Source organism: Macaca nemestrina, chromosome 1 (assembly GCF_043159975.1).
Source record: "Macaca nemestrina isolate mMacNem1 chromosome 1, mMacNem.hap1, whole genome shotgun sequence".
NCBI lineage: Eukaryota > Metazoa > Chordata > Mammalia > Primates > Cercopithecidae > Macaca > Macaca nemestrina.
This window is the reverse complement of record NC_092125.1, coordinates 57816435-57825898: the sequence shown is the minus strand read 5'-3', so window position 1 is coordinate 57825898 and position 9464 is coordinate 57816435. Positions and strand designations below refer to the sequence as shown.

At 37.2% G+C, this 9464-nt stretch overlaps 1 pseudogene; it reads right to left on the bottom strand.

Annotated features, from left to right (window-relative positions):
- Window positions 1-5100: 5100 nt before the first annotated feature.
- On the bottom strand, window positions 5101-6319 carry LOC105484951 (2-iminobutanoate/2-iminopropanoate deaminase pseudogene; annotated as a pseudogene).
- Between the last annotated feature and the right edge of the window lie 3145 nt (window positions 6320-9464).

The window sequence follows — 9464 nt, the reverse complement described above, 5'->3', positions numbered from 1 at the left end:
ACTTGCTTCCGTGTGGAGGGCCTTTTTTCTTCACCCAATACATACAACACAGGACAATAGCACCAATGCGAGAGAAGAACACAAAATGCCTGAATTGAGACTCTCTTTGGCATTACAATTAGGCGTGAATTACCTGGGCAAGAAGGTGAACATCTTGGATTTTTAAAGACTGGATTAGAAAGGCAGTGTTCTTCAAAAGAGCAACCAGTGCTTGAGAAGGACCCTAGCAGGAATGGTGAGAATAAAGCAACAGTCTAAGATGGTAGGAGTTCTTCTCTGCCTGTTACCTATACCACCTACTAAGAACTTTTATTTCAAAATACATTGGTTTTACCTTTGAGAAAAGAACACAGTTCCTTCAACATTACTCTCTATCTTACACCCCACCTTGTGCCATCTTGAAATGATGCTGAGAAGCAGGGTCCATTTGGTCACCATGTGGCTGCTTGTTGGTTTGTGTGAGTCTGGCATCCCCACGCGGAGTGAGCAGAGTTTAATGGCTGAAATAGATATTTCCCAGTTTGAACCCACTGAAACCTAACTTTTCCTGGGTGTGCTTGGCTTAAGTTGGCAACTACGTAAAATGCAAAATGCAAATAAAAATGTGTTAAAATGGCCTGGAGAGGAAAAAGGAGCTTTTATGGATGGTTCAAATAAGTTTTTTTCTATGTATTTAATTTTTTCATTATGTGTTAATGGTGTCCTTACATTTAAGATGCTTTCTTGATGATGAAATTTATTATGACATATTATGTCACAAGCAAGATGCTTCAAATAAAGAAAACATGCAATAAAAGAATAAAAGAAGGATTTATTTTGAGACAGAAACCAATGGGCAGACTGGTTGCATGGTGTGGTTATCAGGAATGACATGAGATGAGAAGGTGGGTTCTGAGATGATGTAAAAGGAAGAAGAAAATTACTGAAGTTTTGTGAAGAATAGCAACTGGTTCTAAGGAGTGTGTTTGTGAAACATAAATGATAGTTTGGCTGCTGTTCTTATGATTTTGAACACAGTTGTTGGTTTATTTTCCTTACAGTAACTCTGACTGTGATGGTGATTCGGGCCAATGCATCAGTAGCAAGCAAAACAGGAGAAAGAAGGCAGAAAACTCAGAGTGCAGACATGGGATGGCCAATGCCTAATAATTGAAAGATTGTGACCTGAACAAAAACCCTTGGGAGCTTTGGAAATACACATTAGAAGTAAATTTTTTAAAAAGAGAAAGAGAAGAACGTTATAATGTTTGAGAAGTGTTTTCTCAACATTTATAAACTAAATCTTCCCCTTATTCTGCTGTTCTCTCTCTCTCTCTTTTTATTATTCCTATTTTGCGGGTGAGAAAACTGAAATTCTGCGGGCAAAGTAGCTTAACTAAGGTCACAGAGCTGCCCGGTGGTGGAGCAGGAATTCAGGAGGAAATCTGTTTCTGAAACCTTTGATTTTTAAAAACTGAAATAGAAAGGCAGTTTTCTTCAAAAGCGCAGTCAATGCTTGGGAAGGACCCCAGCAGGAATGGTGAGAAGGCAATAGTCTAAGATGGTGGGATCTCTTCTCTATCCGTAGAAGAGAAGAGCTCTTCTCTTCTATGTAGGTATCTTCATAGATACCTACAGCATCTATGAAGAACTTCTATTTCAAAATGCATTGGTTATACCTTTAGGATAGGAGCACAAAGTACTCTTTTTATAATACCCTCTTGAGGGCAGGGAGGTAGGATTTGAGGGGAGAGGACAGGCACATAACACATACAAGATATGTTATGGGGCAAGATGGAGGGGAAATTAGCCAATTCTAGAGACCATGAGGCTGTGGGCTTCTCAAGGGCAGAGGCTTAAAATGTCTTGGAACTTTTCCAAATTCCCCCAACCCTTGCAAATAAAGCAGTTATTTACAAATGCAGTAGAAATTCGTATAGCAGAACATATTAACTATTTAGGAGAAAATTAATTTCAAGAGAATCTGTTATAATAGCAATTATTTGTCTAATATGAAAATTAGAGTTTCCTATTATTCTGCTGTTTTCTAAGGAGTCTTAACATTAGGCTAAAGATAGATTTGAAAAATACAAACGAATGCACTGCTTATCAAGTACTTTTCTCACTGAAATATACAATATGTTTTTTTCTCTATTTATCCTGCATTCTCCCCCTTTTTTCTGTTTTACATGATTACTTAAGTGGAATTAAGACATTATACAATACTTCATACTCCCTTTCCTCTCTCTTCCCCTTGTTTAACTACTTAGTATTGCAAGATGTAGTATTATTAAATATGTCAAAGTAATTCCTTTAGGAACTTTATATTATTAATTTACATCACAGAAAATATAGAGTGTAATATACTCATGCCTTAAAATAACTCATCTATACTTTATGTTACATGAAGAGAAAAAAATCAATAATTTCCTTTTTTTATCCATGCCTTCCCAGATGAAGGCAGTCTAGTAAAAATGTGTGTATGCACTGGGAAATTCATTAACCTGACCATAAGTCTGCATTAAATGGTACATGTAACTGCAAGCTGTTTTTAAACAAAGGCTCTGCTTTCCTAAGTTCTGTTCTAACAGTAATAGCAAATGATAGCACCACTATAGCTGGGTCTCCATATCTTCAATTTGATGAAATATCTCGATGAGGTGGTTTAATTGTTAATAAATCTAAAGTATCCTACCAGGATGCTTCATTAATTAAGACAGGGAAATTTCATTTTACAATGTTTCTTACACTGTATCTCATGAACCATATGCTATCCAAAATGCTTTAAAAGAGAGCCATAAATAAAATACATAGGTAACTTAAGTTTATATTTAGGGAAACATCAGTGATATTTGCAGTGATGGAAGCTTGTTTGTTAAAGGACTAAGGTTCTAAGAAAGATTCCTGGCCTATAAATTTTGGTTCAAAATAGGAAAAAAGATAAAATAGTTGAAATATTAAAATAAATTCACCTATATCTACCTATTAAATTTTTTTAAGTTGAATTTTTTGCTTTTCTTTGGCTTGCAGACTAAGCCCAGAGAGAAGAAAACATTATTTTGCAGTAGTTTTAAATGGCAGGCTATGGCAGGTGCTGCAGACCTGTCTGTAACCCAATCCCAGGAGCTGCTTGCTGATGGGGAACATTGTTGGAGGCAGCTGGAGGAGCCTGGTGAGAAATGGTCCATGCAGCTCAGTAAGAAAATGGCCCATTTTGGCTGTTTTCATGTTTAAAAGTGCCTATCAATTTTAAAAGCATTTAGAGGAGACTGAATTTAAACGGGTACCTCTGAGAAATGTGAAATTAAACTCTTTGACTTATAACCGTACTACTGTAGGCTCCCCCTTTAAGCTCTCCCTCCTTCATTTTTTTTGTCTTTCCTCCTTTTCACATCTCTTTTTGCCCCACTTCCTTTCCTGTACAGGCTCATGCCTACCTGCTGTGATACAGTTAGTAAAGCTGTCTGCATGCGCTGATGTGTATGAAGCATCTATGAACATGATTCATTTACCAACACTGCTTAGAGCGAAGCATATCTCTACTACTTAGCAAACTCTTGACAAGTGGTTTCCATATTTCATATTCCATGTTGGGTGTCTCCTATATTCCAAGTTCTCCATGAAGAACAGGAGAAGAACTGGAAAAGTCTGATCAAGGTGACCAGTGGAAAGGGGAAGAATGTTGTTAATCCCTAAAGGGGAGCCAGGGAGCTCTGTGGTGATACTGGGGCTTCTTGTGTTCTTGTTGTGGAGACTCAGCAGTTACTGCAAGGGTGCAAGTGACAATAGTACAAAGCAGTATTTCCCAGATCTGTGAGTAGATCTACACATAGGGATATCTAAGAGATTACTTCTTGGGTGTTTTCAAGTTTTTAAATAATGAGTTATGTGGCAAGAATTACACATTCTTACATATATTTTTATACAGGTGATCAGACATAATCATTAGGATATAGAGTTTAGAAGTAACATAAAATAAAAGCAGTCAAAACAGTCTAATAAGTTATTTGCACAGAGGTCGACAGATACAGTTGGTCATTACTTAGTTTTTAGTGAATAAATAGGAATGCTTTATTCTCTTCTAGTCATTTAACAAACATTTATTGAGTATCTACTGTGAACAGAAAATATTTTACATACTGCAGATAAAACAGTGAACAAGATAGACAAGGACTCAGCTTTAACTGAGCTTATATTCCAAATGTGTGTGTTGAGGTAGGAAGAAGGTTGCCAAGAACTGTGAAGAGTCTGAGATTTTGCCACACTTGCAAGCTAATAAATAGGCCAGCTACAGTTTCATGACCTCTGGATTAGTGACAAAGTGTAGTTTATTATTCACAGCCATGCAGCAGCCAAGTAGCCATTATTTTCCTTGTGCTGGTTCCGTGAACCCCAATACTCACAGGGCAATGTGAAGAGGGCCAGTAAACACCTACACCTGCAGTGAGTTATGTTACAGGACTGTGATTTTAAGCTTAAGGAACCCTAATGTTTTATAATGGGCAGTAACTATGCATGTCCTTTCCTTTTAGGGAGACACGCTTTCTCTCTTCCTGTTTATAAGAAAATCTGACCTTTGCTCTGCAGGGGGACCCTGTTTCTAATTTCAAAATTTATTCACTGCTTTTTTTTAATCTGCACATCTGTTTTATTTCCATTAGAAAAATATTATCTATCTACAATTATCTATCCCCTTTCTTCTTGGCCTCTAACATTCTAACTTAAATACTTTAATTTTACTCAAATAAAAGCAGAATCACATATCTGACATGAGAACAAAATGTTTCATATCATTAAATTAGTTTAAATTAGGTGTGCTCTTGATTATTTCTTAGAAACAATGACTCATCTTTCCTACCTGTTATTTTCCTTTTATTTATTTGAGTCACTCTTGAGTAATAAGTATCTCTTTCCTACATTCAGTAATATGGGTGTAAATAATAATAATTTATTATATCAGTAACTGAATTAATCATCTAATCTTCAATTCATGCTTAACTCTCCATATTCTATGGTATTTCCATAATAACTTCAGCTATTTTAGTCAAACTCACATTTTCATCAGTTGTAAAAATTAAGATGTGAAAAATTTCAGACTAAGTAACACTGGGCCACTTATAGTCATGCTGTTGTGAGAGGTCCTTCGACAGTTACTTCCTTAATTTCAACTCAGCCTCCTTTGAGCAAAGCAGCAACCAGGTAAACAGCACTTGCAGGAAAACTACTCTTGATTTCATGGACAGTAGGGAAGTCATTTATGTCAACCAACAAAACAGTTGTTTTTACTGCATTAGTGAAGTCACAGCCTGCAGCTTTCAGAATTTTACTCACATTCTTGCTTAGCTTCTTTTGCTAAACAAGCTGTCCACTTGAAGGATCCATACCTACCTGTCCTGAAATGTAAGTCTGTCCTGACTAACACAGCTTTACTGTAGGGTCCAGTGGCCCCTAGGGCTTTCGTGGTGCTGATCGCCTTTCTGATTAAGGATGACCTGGCTAACCCTTCTCTCTTGTGGCCCCTTCAGGAGAACGCCCTGCACCATTCCTGCTTGCTTCTTGCCTGACTGGCCTATTCACTGTTCTGAAAAGATTGTAGTGGTTCTGCTTGCAAGATGTGCAGAAATATGAGAGAGAGACCCTCTGACAGTGGACAGAGAGGAGATGGTCATATTTATACTGAAATATTTGTGTGAACCATGAAATGTATTGAACTCAGGCAAATCTCAGTTTTGACTTGTGATTTACATCAGCGATGCTGGTTCCCAGTATCAGTGTCTGCAGTCTTGTGAAAGAGCATGAATTCCATATTACCTGGTGGACCGACCCAGTGCTGTGTGAGCAATGTGGATCATAACAATGTGGATCAGGATTCACTTTTCCACTCTGTGTCTCACTGTCTGTGTCACTTGGACTGATTGCATAGATTCTCTAAATCTGTTTCTTATAAACTGGGAATAATAAAACCTGCCTGATGGAGTTATTGGAAGATTAAATAAATAACATTTGTAAAATATTTAGCATAAAGTCTAGATGAAATAAGCATTCAATAAAGGGTAGATAGTTTTGTTTACTATCATAGGTATCATAGACTCTGCTTTTAAATTTAATCCTTATAACAACACTGTAATATGATCTTCATTTTATAAATTAGGAAATGGAGACTCAGAGATTTGTCTGAAGTTACCAGCTAATAAGCAGTAGAGCCACAATTCTAACACAGTTCAGTCTGTGTCAAAGTTCACATCATGTACTACCCAGTAGACTTTAGGGGTGAAGTCTCTCTACTTCCCAGTTGAATTTCCTCATTCAGAATCCACCTCTGCAGGTGCGGTGGCTTCATGCTTGTAATCCCAGCACTCTGGGAAGCCAAGGAGGGCAGATTGCTTGAGCCCAGGAGTTTGAGATCAGCTTGGGCAACATGGAGTAACCCTGTCTCTACAAAAATTAGCCAGGCTTGGTGGTTTGCCTCTGTAGTCCCATCTACTTGGGAGGCTGAATTGGGAGGATCTACTGAGCCCAGGGAGATGGAGGATGAAGTGAGCCAGTAGAGCCACTGCACTCCAGCCTGGGTGACAGAGTGAGACCCCATCCCAAAACAACAACAACAAGCAGACAAAACTCCCAAATCTGCCTTTGCCATTTATTATCTGTTTGATTTTGAATAAAATCCTTTATATAAAAAATGGGGATAATAACAGTACCTACTAGGTAAGGGTAGTTATCAGGATGAAATGAAATAATATCTGCATAATGCCCGACAAATAGTAATAAAAATCACATTTATTGATCTCATTATTAGTTTTTATTACTATTATTATGACATTAACAGGGAGGCAAGTGACATTACTTATTCCAGATGACCATTCGCCTTCACAGAAACTTGGGCCACAATGTTTAGCCTTCTGTGATGTAAATTTCCTATAAACTGTATATTAGAATAGTTTTGAGGATCAGTAAAGACGTTGATTATAAAGTATGGTGGATGCTTGGTACATAAGCTTAGATTTGATTACAGGAAAGAGGAAAACATAATGTTCCATTAGTATAAAGATAATTTTGCTGTTCTATTTTCTTTTCCATTCCCCTAATAATTTTGGTACAAAATACAGCAGTGCATATTGACCCAAAAAATGAATAAAACATCACTTAATTTACTTCAGCTTATACATCGGTTGCATGGGTTAACTCACCTTACATACATTTTATACAGTACTTAACATTTATGTTATTTTATTTTATTTTATTTATTTATTTATTTATTTTTTTGAGACAGAGTCTTGCTCTGTTGCCCAGACTGGAGTGCAGTGGCGCAATCTGGGCTCATTGCAAGCTCCGCCTCCTGGGTTCACGCCATTCTCCTGCCTCAGCCTCCCGAGTAGCTGGGACTACAGGCGCCCGCCACTACACCTGGCTAATTTTTTTTGTATTTTTACTAGAGATGGGGTTTCACCATGTTAGCCGGGATGGTCTCGATCTCCTGATCTTGTGATCCGCCCACCTCAGCCTCCCAAAGTGCTGGGATTACAGGCTTGAGCCACCGCGCCCGGCCTTAACATTTATTTTAGAGGAAAAAGTTAGCAATATGACTTTTCATTAATGCTTAGTAAATATTTGCCAATGCACTAAACAATTTTAGTTTGGATAAAAATAGCATTGTGGACAAGTAAATGAGACCAAAAATACTATCTTCATGATTCTTTAGCTTCTAAAGACAAATTGCTACATGTAAAGGTTATGCCAGATTTCAAAAACAACATAGGATAATGGGAAAGATCACAGATTCTAGAGCCAGCATTCCTCGGTTTGAATCCCAGCTTTGGTACTTTACTTGTGTGAATGTGGGCAAGTCCCTTAAGCTATTGGAGGCTCATCTCCTTATCCAGAAAATGGGGACGATGAAAGTATATACTTCATAGAGTTGTTGGCAGAGTTTGTGGGTGCATGAAGTAATATACATGAAATGCTTGAACAACCTCCTGGTACACAGTAATATCATACAAGTGTTAACGATTGCTATTGCTATCCTCTTAGCCACTTCACATAGGAATAATCTCCTATACCACGATCCTCAGAGCATCAGGATATGCAGGGACTGGGGGACAGTGCTCTGCATCATGGCTGCAGAAGACCCTAGAATACTGCCTTCAGTAGCAGGACTTATAAGAAATCACTACTCTGATGGGAATGTTTTGATTGGGCTTGTCAGAAGACCTGGTATTGCTGAATGCTTTTTGAAAATATGTTAACAAAATATCTTCGGATTATATTTTCCTTTTCCAATATTCTTTGTCAATATATGAGTATTTCTGACTTTCACAGCATTTATCAATTACCAGTTTCACTATTTATGTTGATCAGCTATATTGGTAAAACAAGAATTCATTTTTTTAAACAACTTACAGCATTATATTCAATGATGGTTATTTACCTTTTAATACACTTTCTGAATCTTAAAGCATACCCATTAAATTCAAAAGCCAAAGCTATCTAAAGCCAAAGAAGCTTTTTGTCTCTTATACTGTAGTGTTAGTCTTAACGTATTTACTTAATAATGAAAGCTGACCTCCTGGTTCTGGAACCTCTCCCATCTTTCCTAACACATCACCTCAGCCCACCCCTGGGGCTCAATCCTTGCCAATTTCCTCTTCCCTATGCCATTTCCCATACTTTCAATATTTTCTTAAGCCTTCTTTAAAGAGGCTTAAGATTCACCCCCAATGCACCTTACCTGTTTCTGACCTTCTCTGTAGCTACTGGAATATTTCTATCTTGTCCTCTAAATTAACAATGGGAAAGCATAAATAATCCCATTTTTTAAAGTTATTTTTCTTGGAAGAGGAATAGATGATAGCACTTCTATAACACAGAAAGGACACTGTAGGGTGAAAAAAAGAAGAAGGCTGAAAACTTGTTGAAAACCACATTCTCCAGGAAATAATCATGATAATAGTAACATGTCATAGGAACACTGATGAAGAAAAAAATTACGGCAAAAGGCAAAAGGTACTTTGTTTTTTTCAACCATTTTAATGATGAATGCTTAAGATAAGCTGATGTATTTATAAGTGCTAATAGTTTAAAGCACTCCCTTCTTCCCCAAAACACAGAGATCCTTTCTCTAGGGTACTCATGGCAAATGGAAATTTTGGTGGACAGAGTCTCTTTAATGTAACCCTCCTGAGAAAGGTATGCTAAAACATGAAGAAAAGCAACCTGATCATTCAGAAAAAAATAAAATAAAAAAAAAACAAATGAAAGTGAAGTTCACATTGTATCTATAAGATACAAACTGATTTTTTTCCTCCCACAGCCAGCTACAGTGATTTAAATAATAATTTATATATTTACTAAATTTCCATAGAGATGTACCTGCTGTTTTGATCCTTTCTTTTTAATAGCAATACATCATGATATATGGAAGCCCTTTGAAGAACCTCAGCCTGTGCTAAAAATCATGTGTTGGCTGACTGGATGCATTCGAGGAA